The sequence below is a fragment of the Sceloporus occidentalis genome, unplaced genomic scaffold (assembly GCF_023333645.1).
Source record: "Sceloporus occidentalis isolate IW3139 unplaced genomic scaffold, rSceOcc1.0.p SCAF_3, whole genome shotgun sequence".
In the NCBI taxonomy this organism is placed as follows: Eukaryota; Metazoa; Chordata; class Lepidosauria; order Squamata; family Phrynosomatidae; genus Sceloporus; species Sceloporus occidentalis.
Genome location: NW_028316983.1, coordinates 21,961,046 through 21,975,679, shown reverse-complemented (window position 1 = coordinate 21,975,679; position 14,634 = coordinate 21,961,046). Strand labels below are relative to the sequence as shown.

General features: G+C 41.8%; 1 protein-coding gene across 4 annotated transcripts in view; it reads right to left on the bottom strand.

The window, feature by feature from the left end:
* Positions 1-14,634, bottom strand: part of BCAS1 (brain enriched myelin associated protein 1) — a 69,014-nt gene that overhangs the window by 37,139 nt on the left and 17,241 nt on the right. The gene's annotated exons all lie outside the window — the stretch shown is intronic.

The window sequence follows — 14,634 nt, the reverse complement described above, 5'->3', positions numbered from 1 at the left end:
TTGGTTTTCAAAGACATCAATCAAATGCTGACCCATCAGCTCAATATTTTTCTCTCTCCATATGCCTAGGATGATGGGAAGCTAAATACCTATTCTTGTAATATGTAATAAAGACTGATGGAATGGTCTTTGGATTGCACCCCTTTTTGAGGCTTTGAGAGGAGAACATAAAAACAGAGCATGTGCTCATATCTTATATTCCTACAGGGCAAAGGACTATCTGCTACCTATGTGTATGTGTTTTAACAAAAGTGTTTAAATAATGTTATATGTTTTAATCTATGTTGTACCCTGCTTTGAGCCTTGGGAAAAGGCGGGTAAGAAATAAAATATATCATTGTCATCATCATTAGCATCATATAGCAGGAAAGACAATGACCTGCATGGCTGCTGCTCAATCTGCTGCCCAAGTGATAACTGTTGACGAGCAGGTTCTAGTCCTTTGCTCTTCTTTTTTTATACCTCTTGAGTTTTAAACCAAACTGGAACTTCAAGAACCCTTCAGATAGAGCAGGTCCTTCAGATGTTTTGGATTTTTACACCCAGAAGCCTCAGCCAATATGTCCTGTGGTAAGGGACCATGGGAGAAATAGTTCAAAATATTTGGATCGCCCCATGGATCTCATTCCTGAAGCGGCTGGGGGGGGGGGGGGCTTCATATAATGGACTACTTTGTATAAAATAGTATGTAGGGCCATCATAGAATCTGGACCTTCACCTTTCCTCCTTCACAACCATTTCTGTGGATAAACAAAATTACTGCCTGAGAACCAGCATTCTGTACAGACATCAAAACTGAAACTGTTAAAAGATGTCTAAGTCTTAAAGGAAGAGAACTGTACTAAGCCCTTATGCAACAGTTTATGAATTCCAGTGTAAGACGAGCTACTGTAAGGGTAAAATATTACAGCCAAAAAGCACTGTGTAGTAATTCTATGTGTTATAAACAAACAAGAGGGTTCCTTTCATCATCTTAGAAAGATATAAAATCAATTAGGGATTGTTGAGCACTTGGAGAAATGAACAGGGAGGAGCGGGTGGACACAGAACAGGTGTTATAACTGAACTTTGGACTCTGATTTGGCTTCTTTGCTTTACACCAGTCAGCTGTGCAAAGAATGAAAGAAAACACATTTCTTTGTTTTGCACATCCATGTATTTGCACATCCATGTCATTAGGAAGCCAGCTTGAATAACAACAGAGAAAGCGCACCAAGCAAGGTATACATACATATTAACACAGACAAAGTTTATGGCCAGGGGCAGGATCCTTAAGTGAGGACAGGAGGAATGTTTCAGAAACTTTATGCATAACTTTGGGCATAAAACCACATTTAGAATAATAATGGTGGCAATAATAGTAATAATAATAAGAATTAGTCATAGACTGTTTGGCTTTTTAAAAAAGTCGTTTATTTATGTATTGCTTTAGTAACCTGCTGAGTGACATAAAACACTAACAGGATGCTGCACAATGTGTTTACATTTATGTGTGCTATGGAGCCTTCAAGCCATTTCTGATTTAGGAAGACCCTAAGGCAAACCTATCATGGGAGTTTCCCCTTGCCTTTCTCTGAGGCTGAGAGAGTGTGACTTGCCCAAGGTCACCCACTGGATTTCTATGGCCAAGCAGGGATTCAAACCATAGTCTCAAGAGTACTACTCCAAAAACAGCAAACCAACATGTTAAAGATAAGGCAGATCTCTCTGGGAATGGAATTTCAAGGTCTGGGTGTGACCAAAGACTCCATATCATAAAGACAACTATGAATCTAGTCTGCATTTCTCTCTCTCTCTCTCTGTGTGTGTGTGTGTGTGTGTGTGTGTGTGAGAGAGAGAGAGAGAGAGAGAGAGAGAGAGAGAGAGAGATGAATATTGCTTTAGTGCAGTGCTGTATCTCATTATGCCCTTGGATTCTTCCATTTCTGTCAAGAAGTTTATAGAGAATGGTTTGTAAATTAATGAAAAGGGAACATATATTTGAGTGGGACAGCAGTGGGTGGGGAACTGAGATTCTTGATATGTGTGGCATTTTTCATGCATGGAATTGTAATGTAACAAAAGTACTTAGCTTCATGCAAAGTTCATAGCAAATAGAATTCATTTTCAAGCCTTCTTCCAAACTGTTAAATGCATCAGTTAAGCCCACGATGCATCAATTAAGTCACAAGACCTCTCTACCACCAGCTGCCATTTTTCAAGCTAATGTTAAAAAGTCATGATGATCACTTTGGCTTGCAATGTCTCACAAAGTTGTTGATAAATGTTGTTATATGAAACATACTATGGTAGTTAAGAGCAGCTGCCAGTATAAAAGATAACACTTCATTTTTAAAAAGATCTTAAGAAATGTATACTTTCATTAGACTTATCATATATCCTGCTTCACAGAAGGAAGTTCTCTGTTTGAAGGGCTATCAGAAGATATCTACTCCTTTGATGGCATCTTGCCTTTGAAGGTCTGCCCTCTCAAAGTGTGTTTTGAACTGTAATAAGGGAGTCTGGTCCTAGGGGAAAATGTTGCTGATGAAGATTTTTAATGCTTCTTCAAGCCCCATTCCTTTCTAACGCACATTTAAAGTCAACACACCCAGTCCCCAAGTAGAGAGATTACGGTGACTTCAACATTTTAGGCTGCATCAATAGAAGTATAGTGTCTAGATCAAGGGAAGTAATAGTGCCACTCTATTCTGCTCTGGTCAGGTCCCACCTGGAATATTGTGTCCAGTTCTGGGCACCACAATTTAAAAATGATGTGGAGAAACTAGAGCGTGTCCAAAGGACGGCGACCAAAATGGTGAAGGGTCTGGAAACCATGTTCTATGAGGAACGACTTAGGGAGCTGGGGATGTTTAGCCTGGAGAAGAGAAGGTTAAGAGGTGATATGATAGCCCTGTTTAAATACTTGAAGGGATGTCACATTGAGGAGGGAACTAGCTTGTTTTCTGCTGCTCCAGAGACTAGGACCCGGAACAATGGATACAAGCTACAGGAAAAGAGATTCCATCTCAACATTAGGAGGAACTTCCTGACAGTAAGGGTTGTTCGACAGTGGAACAAATTCCCTTGGAGTGTAGTGGTATCTCTTTCCTTAGAGGTTTTTAAACAGAGGCTGGATGGCCATCTGTCGGGGATGCTTTAAGATTTCCTGCATGAAAGAGGGTTGGACTGGATGGCCCTTGTGGTCTCTTCCAATTCTATGATTCTATGGCGGGTTACAGACCGCCATAAGGGACGTCCTTAGGACGTCCCATTTTGAAAAAAGGGTGTCTCTTCCATACGCCCCTTACCCTGTTACGGACAGAGTCCGTAACAAATGGCGGCAGTCGTTCCACACGGACGCCGCCATTTTGACGTAATGGGCGCTCTGCGTCCGCACGTCGTGGCCCGGAAGTGACGCCACGAGTGTGCACTTTGGCACTTGTGGCGTCTCTTCCGGGTTGCCGGAAGGAGCGTGATTTTCGTGCTCCTTCTTTGCAGCGCGGAGGAGTCACACGGTTTGGCTGCTGTGACTCCTCCGCACTGCAACCGGCAGCGGCCCGAGACCGCCCCTTTTGGGTGGTCTGTAATGGGCCCAAGATTCTAAGAACATGTTAATTCTTTGCATCCAGATGATCCACCTATGTTCTGTACCAGACACTGAATAAAGGCTCTTCATCTTTCCCAGGATACTGAATTTCGAAACTGAGCCCTGGGATTTTTACAGGGTTTTTTTCTCTCTTCTTCCCTCCTCTAACATAACTGAAATCAAATTAGATTTTTTTAGCTTAATGATCAATGGTTTTCTACTTCCTGTCACAGTTTCCATCTTTCTAGCTGTAGCCACCTATAGATATACATACCCTCCAACATTTCACAGATGAAAAACAGGACATGTATTTCTAAGCAACATCAGAGTGTGGATAAGATGTTAAAATGTATTAATGAGAAAGACCACAGAAACAAGATGAGGCTGTACCAGTTTGCTTTTGCCTAAGCCTACTGGAAAGGAAAAGATTCCACTCCTTCTGCTGCTTTGTTAATGATTGTACGCTTCTTTTTCAGTCTGCAGCAAAAGAAGTAAGCAGAGGACAAAGGAAGAAAATGGGAAGAGGAGAGAGAAACTGAGACAGGTTAAAGGCAGTTGAAAAAGTGGGACAACAGAGGATGAACTGACACTGTCCCTGCCAAATTGGAGGGTATGAATATAGATATAGGGCTATTGTCAGTGCTGGATTTGGAGGTAGACACAGAATTTTTTTTAGGAGAATGGGAGTAGAAGGGAGTACAGGACATTATCTACAGCAGCAACAACAAAACTACACTTGTCTCTCCATATTCACTAGGGTTAGGGGCACAAGACCCCCATGAATATGGAAAAAACACAAATAACAAAAACACCATGTTTTTACCTGAGACGACACCGCTCTAGGAATTTCTATGTCCTCCACTGCAACTCTGTGGTCAATCTCCAACAGACACTGAACACAGAACTGCACTGGAGGAGCTACAAATGCCTAGTAGAGTATTCTCTTTTGGAATCTCTAGGTCTTTCAGTGCAACTTTTAGTTAAAGTTGACCATAGAGTTGCACTGGAAGACCTAGATATTCCTAGAGAGAACATATTAATCAAATGCATGAATAATCAAATCCACAAATATCAAATCTGCAAATATGGAGGGATGAGTGTAAACATGAAGAGGTACATCTTGACCCTTAGTCATGGAGTGTGGACTACAGTGTGCCCGCACCATGCATGGACTTGCCATCTGTGGTTTGAGTTTCCGTAGATGGTAAGCCCCGGCTTTCTCAATGGGTGCGTGCACACACAGTGGTGCAAGTAGGCGTGTACGCCCATTGAGAAGAACACAATTTAAGTTCCCGCGTTTTTTAATATCCATGGGGGGAACTGGAACAGATCGTCCACGGATTGCAAGGGTGCACTGTATTTTGAAATAATCTCGAAGCTAGTACACATACTTAGAAAGTAACTGGTGGGGGGGATTGAGTTGAAAGAAACATACTACTTGGGACAGTCTTTAAAAAAAGAAAGTAATGTGCAGCAACACTGTTACTATAACCAGAATGAGGTTAATATTCTAGGGTTTATATAATAAGTAATGTTTACTCATTATATTAAAATACTACTGGGGTGCTGGTGATTTTGAAAAAATGTGTTCTTAAAAGTAAATAAAAACAGTTATAATAATAATAATTTTTATTTATATTTCCCACCTCTCCCTGCGGATTGAGGTGAGATTACAGCAATAAAACAATTCCATATAAAATACAATCATTAAAACAATAACATTACTATTAATTCACTAAATTAATGGATCATCAACTAACATTTACACTAACATTCATACAATCAGATCAGAAGTGGAGTATTTAAGATCTCTTATAAAAGATCAGGTGGGTAGGTGGTGCAGTTATGATGTAGTGCAAAAAGTAATGTTTTCAAGTTCTATGTCAGGGACAGACAAATGTTCTGAAATTAGTTCAAATTTTGCTGTGTGATTGCATCTTTGTAAAAAAAAATCTATACCACATAGGAATAGGAACAAGGAAAAGTTCAGCATTACACGTTAAATATCCCCATGGCATACTGAACAGAGTCATTAAGAAATGCATACACATTGGTATCAGCTCTGCCATTTGCAACACAGAGGTAATCTCCATAAACAGAATGCCCTCCTTCTAGGCCTTCTGGGTTCACATAAAGCTTGGAAAATCAGTGCAACATTTTCAGGCTCATCATTTACCTTGGTTTGAACAGTAAATGCTTCATCCAATTCATGAATCCTACCCTTGTTTTAATTATGTAGCTTCCTGAATGTAGTTTTGTGGGGACTGAAAATAAGGCCCTGGTTCAACCAAACACAGAATGTCTGTGTTGTTCCTGGGACCAAAACATGAAATGGAAGCCACTCTCTCCCCCTCTCTTTCTCTAAGCAATGAGACTTGTTGTTTCTTGGCACTGTGACATGCGGAAAAAGCTTTGATGTGATTAAGCTCCCACAGGAGATATCAGTCATGGCTTACTCAAAGAGTGATGCATGCCTCAGGCAAAAGCTGGATAATTACAATTATCAAATATTAGATCAAATATTCAAGCTTCCAGTGTAAATATAGCATCCATTTAAATCAGAAACTGGGCATCCTGCCCTCTGGACAGTCCAAAAGAAAAACAACAACAAAGTTTTATAGGAAGTTTGCTAAGTACCTTGATGCCTTTAAATCTGAATCAAAACTTTGTTTGTGGGATAAACCCAAAGCAAAATATGACTGGGAAATGAATTATGAACATTGTTTAAAAAAACAAACATACATACAAAGCCAAAGCCAATTTACCTGAACTTGTGAGCAAATCACTGTGAATGAAGGGGAGTGACAAAATATTGCATTCATGTGGCTTCCACATGACTGGTCCTGGAAATGGGAAGGTTCACAAGATCCTTCATACTTCTCAAAGGGAGTGGTAATTACACTTTAGTAGCATGAAAGCAATGCTCAGCATGATATAGAATCATAGAATTGTAGAGTTAGAAGAGACCACAAGGGCCATCCAATCCAACCCCTTGCCATGTAGGAATCAAAGCATATCTGACAGATGGCAACCTAGCCTCTGTTTAAAGACTTCTAAAGAAGGAGACTACATTACACTCCAAGGGAGTGTGTTACACTGTCCAACATCCCTTACTGTCATGAAGTACCTCCTAATGTTAAGGTGGAATCTCTTTTCCTGGAGCTTGTATCCATTGTTTCGGATCCTGTTCTCTGGAGCAGCAGAAAACAAGCTTGCTCCCTCCTCAATATGACATTCCTTCAAATATTTAAATAGGGATATCATATCACCTCTTAACCTTCTCTTCTCCAGGCTAAACATCCCCAGCTCCCTAAGTCATTCCTCATAGGACATGGTTTCCAGACCCTTCACCATTTTAGTCGCCCTCCTTTGGACACGCTCCAGTTTCTCAATGTCCTTTCTGAATTGTGGTGCCCAGAACTGGACACAATATTACAGGTGGGACCTGACCAGAGCAGAATAGAGTGGCACTATTACTTCCCTAGATCTAGACACTATACTTTTATTGATGCAGCCTAAAATGCAGCCTATAATGCACTTTAACACCCCCTCCAACTGTCCCAATTTGGCAGGGGCAGTCTTACTTAATCCTTTGCCATTCCAAATTTTCAGCTGCTATAAAAATGGCCCAGTTTCTCCTCCCACTTTTCTGCTTTGTCTTCAGTTATTTCAATTGCTGCAAATTGAATTCAAAGAGAATTTACATTCAGAGCTGATATAGATGGCCCTAAAAGGGCAGCTTGATGCCACCCCTTTGAGTGCTGGATTGGGTTCATGGCAATCAAACACTGTGGCCCTGATCCGACTTTTTCCAGACCAAAAAGAAGCAGCAAAATGCCACTCCTTTTTGTGGTGGAAAAAAGCTGCCCTTTCTGCTATGGTGGCAGCTCCTCTTTGCTCCTGTGGTGTGCGGCGTCTGAATGCTGTGCTGCAGGAACGTAGCAATGCAACCCGCCATCTGGTCTGGCAGGCCGTGTTGGGATGTGCTGCCCCAGAAGCCAGTAGTTACTGCTGGTGTGTTCAGGCTCTAAGTTAGCACAGATTGGGGAGGGGAAGATACCTTGTGGGTTCTTCCTCATTAATAACTTTTGCCACTTTGACCACACTTTGATATTGCTTGGTCACACGTGTTCCAGATTTCATCTGTGAAATGTTGGAGGCCATGCTTTAGGTTTCAGTCCTATTGATAACTGATGTCTTTTGTCCTGTGCTGGTCTATGACCATAATAAAGATGAACTAAAATGAGCTGAATCAATGTCCTTTGGAGGGATTCTAGGATATGATACACATGCTACTCTGTTGGTGGAAGTGGGAGGTTATCTGATGGTACATGTTATATTACCAGAGTTTATCTGCCAAAAGTTCTGCTGGGACAGATATTCTTCCAAAGGTCTCCATCACTGTTTGTGGGGAAAATTCAGAACTGTTGGGATATGTGTCGGAGCAGTGTGGATCTTCCATAAGAACTTTGATTGTTCCTTTAGCACAGCTACCAAAAAGGTCCCATACTATGCCTGTCCAGAGCTGGCATAGTAATTCACAGTAAATTAAATCCCACTGCAACTGGAGTGGGAAAACACTTTCTTTGATTTCAGTGACATGGTAGACCAGTATGGAATCTCATAATACATTTCACTACATGAGGCAGAAAATCCCAAATTATTTTTTTAATTGATAAAAATTAAATAGCCAATCACTTGCTGCTCTTTCATGTCACCTCAAAATGGCTACCCAAGATGGCCATGTCACTTTGCTCAACAGTATGACTGATTCTGACTGTAGTTCCTAGAGATATTTCAAACTGCTGACAAGATGTCTGCAGATGAGCAAATATGAGCATAGGGACACGTTTACACTGGCTGCTAAATCTAGCGCCAGTCTGGGTCATTATGCACTGGACCAGCCACAATGGTGACCATATGCACTGATCAAATCCAGTGTGACACTATATCCTTGTGCACATGGACCAGCCAGGTCAACACTGCATCAGCCCCGTTGGCTCATCCCATGTTTTTGGAGCTACCACTGACACTTCCTCACCACCCAGAGTTCCATGTAAAGACTGACCAGTGCACCACTGCTTCTGCTGATGACAGAAATTGCTGCCCAGACATGTAATCAACAAAGTGTGCAGGTACCCATTTCTGTCCTCAGCAGAAGTGGTGGCACACTGGGCAGACTTTACATAGAATTGCTGCCAATGAGGAAGCGGTGGTGGCAGCTCTGAAAACAGGCCATCCGCTTTTCCCGCATTGCTCAGGGAAAGAAGGGAATGGGAAAGGGAACAGGAAAGGGAAGGGAGGTGATGTGGTTCTTGGTGTGTGGACAACTGGACTGAGATGCTGGATGTGACCTCAGTGGTAAATGCCTTAGTTACATCCCATTTGGACTACTGCAACATGCTGTACTTGGGGCTACCTTTGAAGAGGGTTTGGAAATTTCAGCTGGTCCAAAGAGCTGCAGCCAGACTGTTAACTGGGGCAGGTTACAGAGATCACACAATGCCCCTGCTGAAACAGCTCCACTGGATGCCAGTTTGTTACTGGGCACAATTCAAAATGCTGATTATTACCTATAAAGCCCTTACGGTTCAGGTCCAGGCTATTTGGCAGACTTTATGTCCCTGTACAAACCAGCCTGGGTTCTGAGATCTTCAAGAGAAGCCCTTCTCTCAGTCCCACCACCATCATAAGCACAGCTGGTAAGGATGCAAGAGAGGACCTTTTCGATGGCGGCCCCTAGACTCTGGAACTCCTTTCCCAGCGATACCAGAATGGCCCCTTCTTTGTTGTCCTTCCACCAGCAGGCTAATACTTTTCTGTTCAGACTAAAACAGAAAGTTTTCAAAGAACGTTTAAAACAGAAAGTTTTTAAAGAATGTCCTAGGGGTGTTGTAATATTTTAAAGTGTAAGGTTTTAAAGTGCTTTGATCTTTTTTAATTGTATTCTATTTTAAACAACTGATCTGTTTTAATGTTGCAATAGAATCATAGAATCATAGAGTTGGAAGAGACCACAAGGGCCATCCAGTCCAACCCCCTGCCATGCAGGAACTCTTTACCAAAGCATACCTGATTAACCCAATAGTTTAATTCCATTTTAATTGTCACTTTTGTAAGTTTTTTTTAATTGTACTGTGTTTTTAGACTATAAACCATTTTGAGTCCCAATTTTTGGGGAAAAGTGGGGTACAAATAATAATAATAATAATGATGGGATAATCTGGAACTGATCCAGCTGTCCACATGTCAAAAGAACCTGAGGTCACTCTGGGGTTTTCAGGAAAGTCTGTGATGTGCCCCAGCTTTGCTTAGTTCAGAGCAAAGTCATTTTAAGGGCATAAAAATAAGGATGATTTATTTATTTATTTATTTCATGTCTGTGCCGCCTTTCACCCAAGAAGGAACTCAAGGCAGCTCAAAAAATAAAACATTAAACCGTCACAATAATTTTTAAAAAAACAATTAAAATCATCTAATTAAAATAGTATAAAATTAATACAAAACATACAAAAGTTAAAAACATAACTAAAACACACACCCCATATAAAAAAACACCCTGTCCTGATTATATGTTAGAAAACCTGCTTAAATAAAAATGTTTTTACTTGCCAGTGAAAGGCAAGGAGGGAAGACATTGTCTGGATTGCGAGCACTGGTGTTGGGGTGAGTGCAGCGTTTTCCACAGGTGTAGACAGCTTCTAGGAGTAGAATAAACCCTTGCCTATTTTCCTCTGTGGAATGTTGAAAGACAAAAACCCTATGGAAAGTTTACTGTTATAAAGTAATTAGTTGCAGTTATATTTCCTAGGTCTCAAAAATAGTGAACTATAATTATTAAAAATAAGCAATGCTTATAGCAGATATATACAGTACACATAAACATTTTAAAAGGGTAATTCTTTTCTATTTCTCCAAGAAACTAAATATTTCCTTTCAGTAACATTTTAAAACTGGATACTATAAACCTATGGTTCCACCTCCTTGTTACCACAACACTCAGAAAAGACCTGGAGTCACAGAATGAGCCAGTGCTTGAATCATATCATATTTCTTTCTGCACCATTAAATGACACCACAACTCTGTAATGTACTAAAGCCAATCATACATTTATGATTGTGTGATATTTGAAAAATGTACAAGTCAAGCAAAACTGAGGATGCATCTATACTACACAGTTACAACAGTTATATTAAAAGCTGCTTTGTGGAGGCTGTTTGCCTAGCAAATAAGTGTTATTTATTTTATTTATTTACTGTATTTATAACCTGCTCTTCAGCCACAAAGGCTCTCAGAGTGGCTTACAGATAGTTAATTAGACATTTCCCTGCCCTCAGGTTTACCATCTAAAAATTAAAAATTAAAAATGTTAAAAATGAGGGAGAGGAGATGTTATGAACGAAATGGTTACCAAGGAAAATCCATTCCTTAAAACGCAGTCTTAGTGAGTTAGGCAGGCATAACCAGGAGCTGTGCCACTGTAAGTACAGTACTTTTTAGGATGTTGCAAAGGAAGTACTGAATCCCACAAGGTGCACAAGAGCAGCACTACCACTCCTCTGACCCAAAGAAACACTGATTGTCTAAGGACAATCCTCCAGTGACAATCCTCCCAGACCTTTTGGATCTTTCCAGCAGAAAGAGAGAGAAAGAAAGAAAGAAAGAAAGAAAGCTGCAGATTAGAGTGATTAAGAAAGAGGTTGCTTTTCAGGCTCATTTGGTGGGAACAAGGGTGGCTGCTCCCAGATTTTGGAGCTCCCTTCCTAGGGAGGCAAGGATGGCTCTGTACTTGCTCTCCTTTTGCTGACAAGTAAAAAGATTCTTATTCTCTCAGGCTTTTAAAAACTCACTGGGATGGACCTTTAATGTGATATGGTGCTGTTTTTATGGTTCTATGATTTTTTAAAAAATTATAAATGGCTTAATTGTTTTTAAAGAACTCTTGTTTTTATGCTTTTATTGAAGATTTTGTATATTTTTAAAAATACGTTTGCTTAGTATTAAATATGTTGTTAACCACCTCAAGTCTTATTATTAGGAGAAAGGCAGGATATACACAAATGAATAAAATAAATGAATAATAGAGAGTGGGTGCACTAAGACCCAATTTCCAAACATGTAAACTAGCAAGGAATTAGTCAATGAACCTCCAGGAAACACCATGGCACTGAGAAGGAACTAGACTACTAAGAGGGTCAAAGTGCCTACACCAGGGGTCGGCAACCCCCGGCCCGGCGAGGCGGCAGGACTGGCCCCAGCCCGGTTCTGTTGCTGCCGCCGCCGCCGCCAAAGCCACTGTCACTTAGGGATGGCATATCCCTAATGCGGAGAGAGAAGCCTGGGCTCGCAAGGGCCATGGGGGAGCCCACGGAGGCGGCAGGCCGCTTCCACGGGCTCCTTCTCGGCCCATGCGGCCTCAGGCCTCCCTCCGGAGAGAGAGGCCTGGGGCCGCAGGGGAGCCCGCGGAGGCGGCAGGCCGCTTCCACGGGCTCCTTCTCGGCCCATGCGGCCTCAGGCCTCCCTCCGGAGAGAGAGGCCTGAGGCCGCAGGGGAGCCCGCGGAGGTGGCAGGCCACTTCCATGGGCTCCTTCTCGGCCCATGCAGCCTCAGGCCTCCCTCCGGAGAGAGAGGCCTGGGGCCGCAAGGGCCGTGGAGGAGCCCAGGAGGCGGCCTGCCCAAGCCCTTCCCTTCAGCCGAAAGGGCCCGGGACGGGTGCCCAAGCCCTTCCCTTCGGCCAAAAGCTCCGCCCCTGGCATGCAGCTCCGCCCCTGGAGGGTGGAAGCTCCACTCCCGGCATGCGGCCCCGCCCCCAGAGGGTGGAAGCTCCCCCCCCCCGGCTTTGACCCCCCAGTTGTCTGAGGGACAGCAACCCAGCCCCCGGCTCATAAAGGTTGCCTACCCCTGGCCTACACACTATATATGAAGGAATACAGCAATGTGAAAATAAAATTTATTTAATATAAAAAGAGGGTTAAACCTTATTTGCAATGTACTCCTGTCTCTGTTTATACAGTTGGACTGTGGCTTTGAATCTGCCACAGTGGCCTATCCTGAATACACTAGATTATACTGGTGATGTTCTCAAAACCCAGCATTTTAAAAGCACAAAAAAATGGTGGGATATAGAATTTGAACCTGCATTCCTAGTAGTTCCCTATTTCCAGAAGGAAGGGTTTTTAAAAAATATTTTTGTAGACAACAGGATCCTAGTGAGATAGCATAGGTTTCATCTTTTCTTTTAACAAACTGAACATAAAAGAGAAATTTTGACACTACTAACAAGAAATAAAATTTAGTGATGACATGGCCGAGTTCACACTGCAGATCAGAGATGGGTTTTCTGCTGTCTCTAGTGCACTCAGTTTTCCATATGAAGAAATTAAAAAGCTCACACCCACAAATGTTCTGCACATAACCACAAAAAGGTTTTTGTAGGTACAAATATCTGGCAGGAAAGTTTCTATAGTCATGGAGCACTGAGGCTTTCTCAATGGCTGAACCTTGAACACCAGATCCAAGGCATTTACAGAATGCCTAGATTCTTTACAACTTTTTGACATTCGCAGAATGCCTCAATCCTTTTCAACTTTGAAACTACAGTATGACCCCCATATCCACGAATTTGGTATCCATGGTTTCATTTATCCACATCCGAATAAATATATTCTCTCTAGATATTTCTAGGTCATCGAGCACAATTCTATTGTCAACGTCTGCCCCAAATATAGAATAGTGCTGGAGGACCTAGAAATGCCCTGAAAAATGATAGCTCTAGACATTTCTAGATCCTCCAATGTAATTCTATAATATGCTTGGTCTGGACGTCATTCCTCCCATTTAAAATAATAGAGTTGTATTGTTGTTGTTGTTGTTGTTGTTTTCTTATATCCCACCTTTCTCCCAATATAGGGATTCAAGGAAGCAGTTATCCATGACTTCAGGTATCCATGGAAGTTCCTGAAACCTAACCCCCATAAATATGGGGTACTGTAAATTTCCCCCCTCTTATGAATGAAGCCTTTTTACCAAACAGTGAATATTCAGTAAAGTTGTTGCAGTCCAGACAGTGTTGCTCGGTGGGTCAAATGTCCCTTCTGGGTCAACAGTATGCTAGTGCTCCACAAACCATCAACAGGACTGGATTAAAATATGCTCTCATAAGATTTATTATAAAAGACAATTAATACTTTGTAAAGTGGAAGACAGCAGGAAAGGAAGAATACAATATTACATATGGATCAACTCAGTAAAGAGAACGATGGCTGCAAGATTTGAGCAGGGCTGTTAATGACCAGAGCTCTCGAAGGATTCCCGTTCATGGGGTTTCAATAATTCAAAGCTAACTGGACAGTAAACAACAACAGCATCAGTAACAACAAAAACAAGTGAAAAACCCTCACTGCTGGAACAGTACTTTACCCATTAACACTCACCTGAGCCCCACCTCTAAAGCAGATCCAAAACCCCAGAAGTCAAGACTGAAAGTATATTTTGAGTCACTTCCAGATCCTATTTTACTGCCAAAATATGGCTGCATGGCCTGCTATGGGTCTGTAGGGACAAACATTGGAATCTGCACCCACCACAGTTGCCCATATCTACCAGCTGACATAGTCATATTGGCTAGAGGGGTGGAAACCAGTTTGGTATAGTAGTTTGAGGAGATTATCAGACAGGAAATGAAAGGCCTTTGTCCCATCCTTTTCCCATTCTCAAAGCGCAATCACAAGAAGATTTTCATATGATGACATGCTTATCCAGATATTACCCCATCCAGAAAACATGATTGATCTCAATTGTGTGAAACACTTTCTAACGATATCACACAGATCCCATCATTCTCCTGTCATTGAAGTGGCACTGCCAGGCATTTTGCACTGAGTTTGTGTTAATGCAATGCCGCTTCAATGATGGGACAATAGCGTTGCAATATGAAAGCCTTTCACGGGATCGCAGTCAAAGATGGCATAAGGATGGCAGAACAATCCCGGCCTTATTCCATCCCCGTGTGATAATCTCTAGTGTGTAGGACTAGGCCTCCAAGAGACCAAGGTTTGAATTTCTG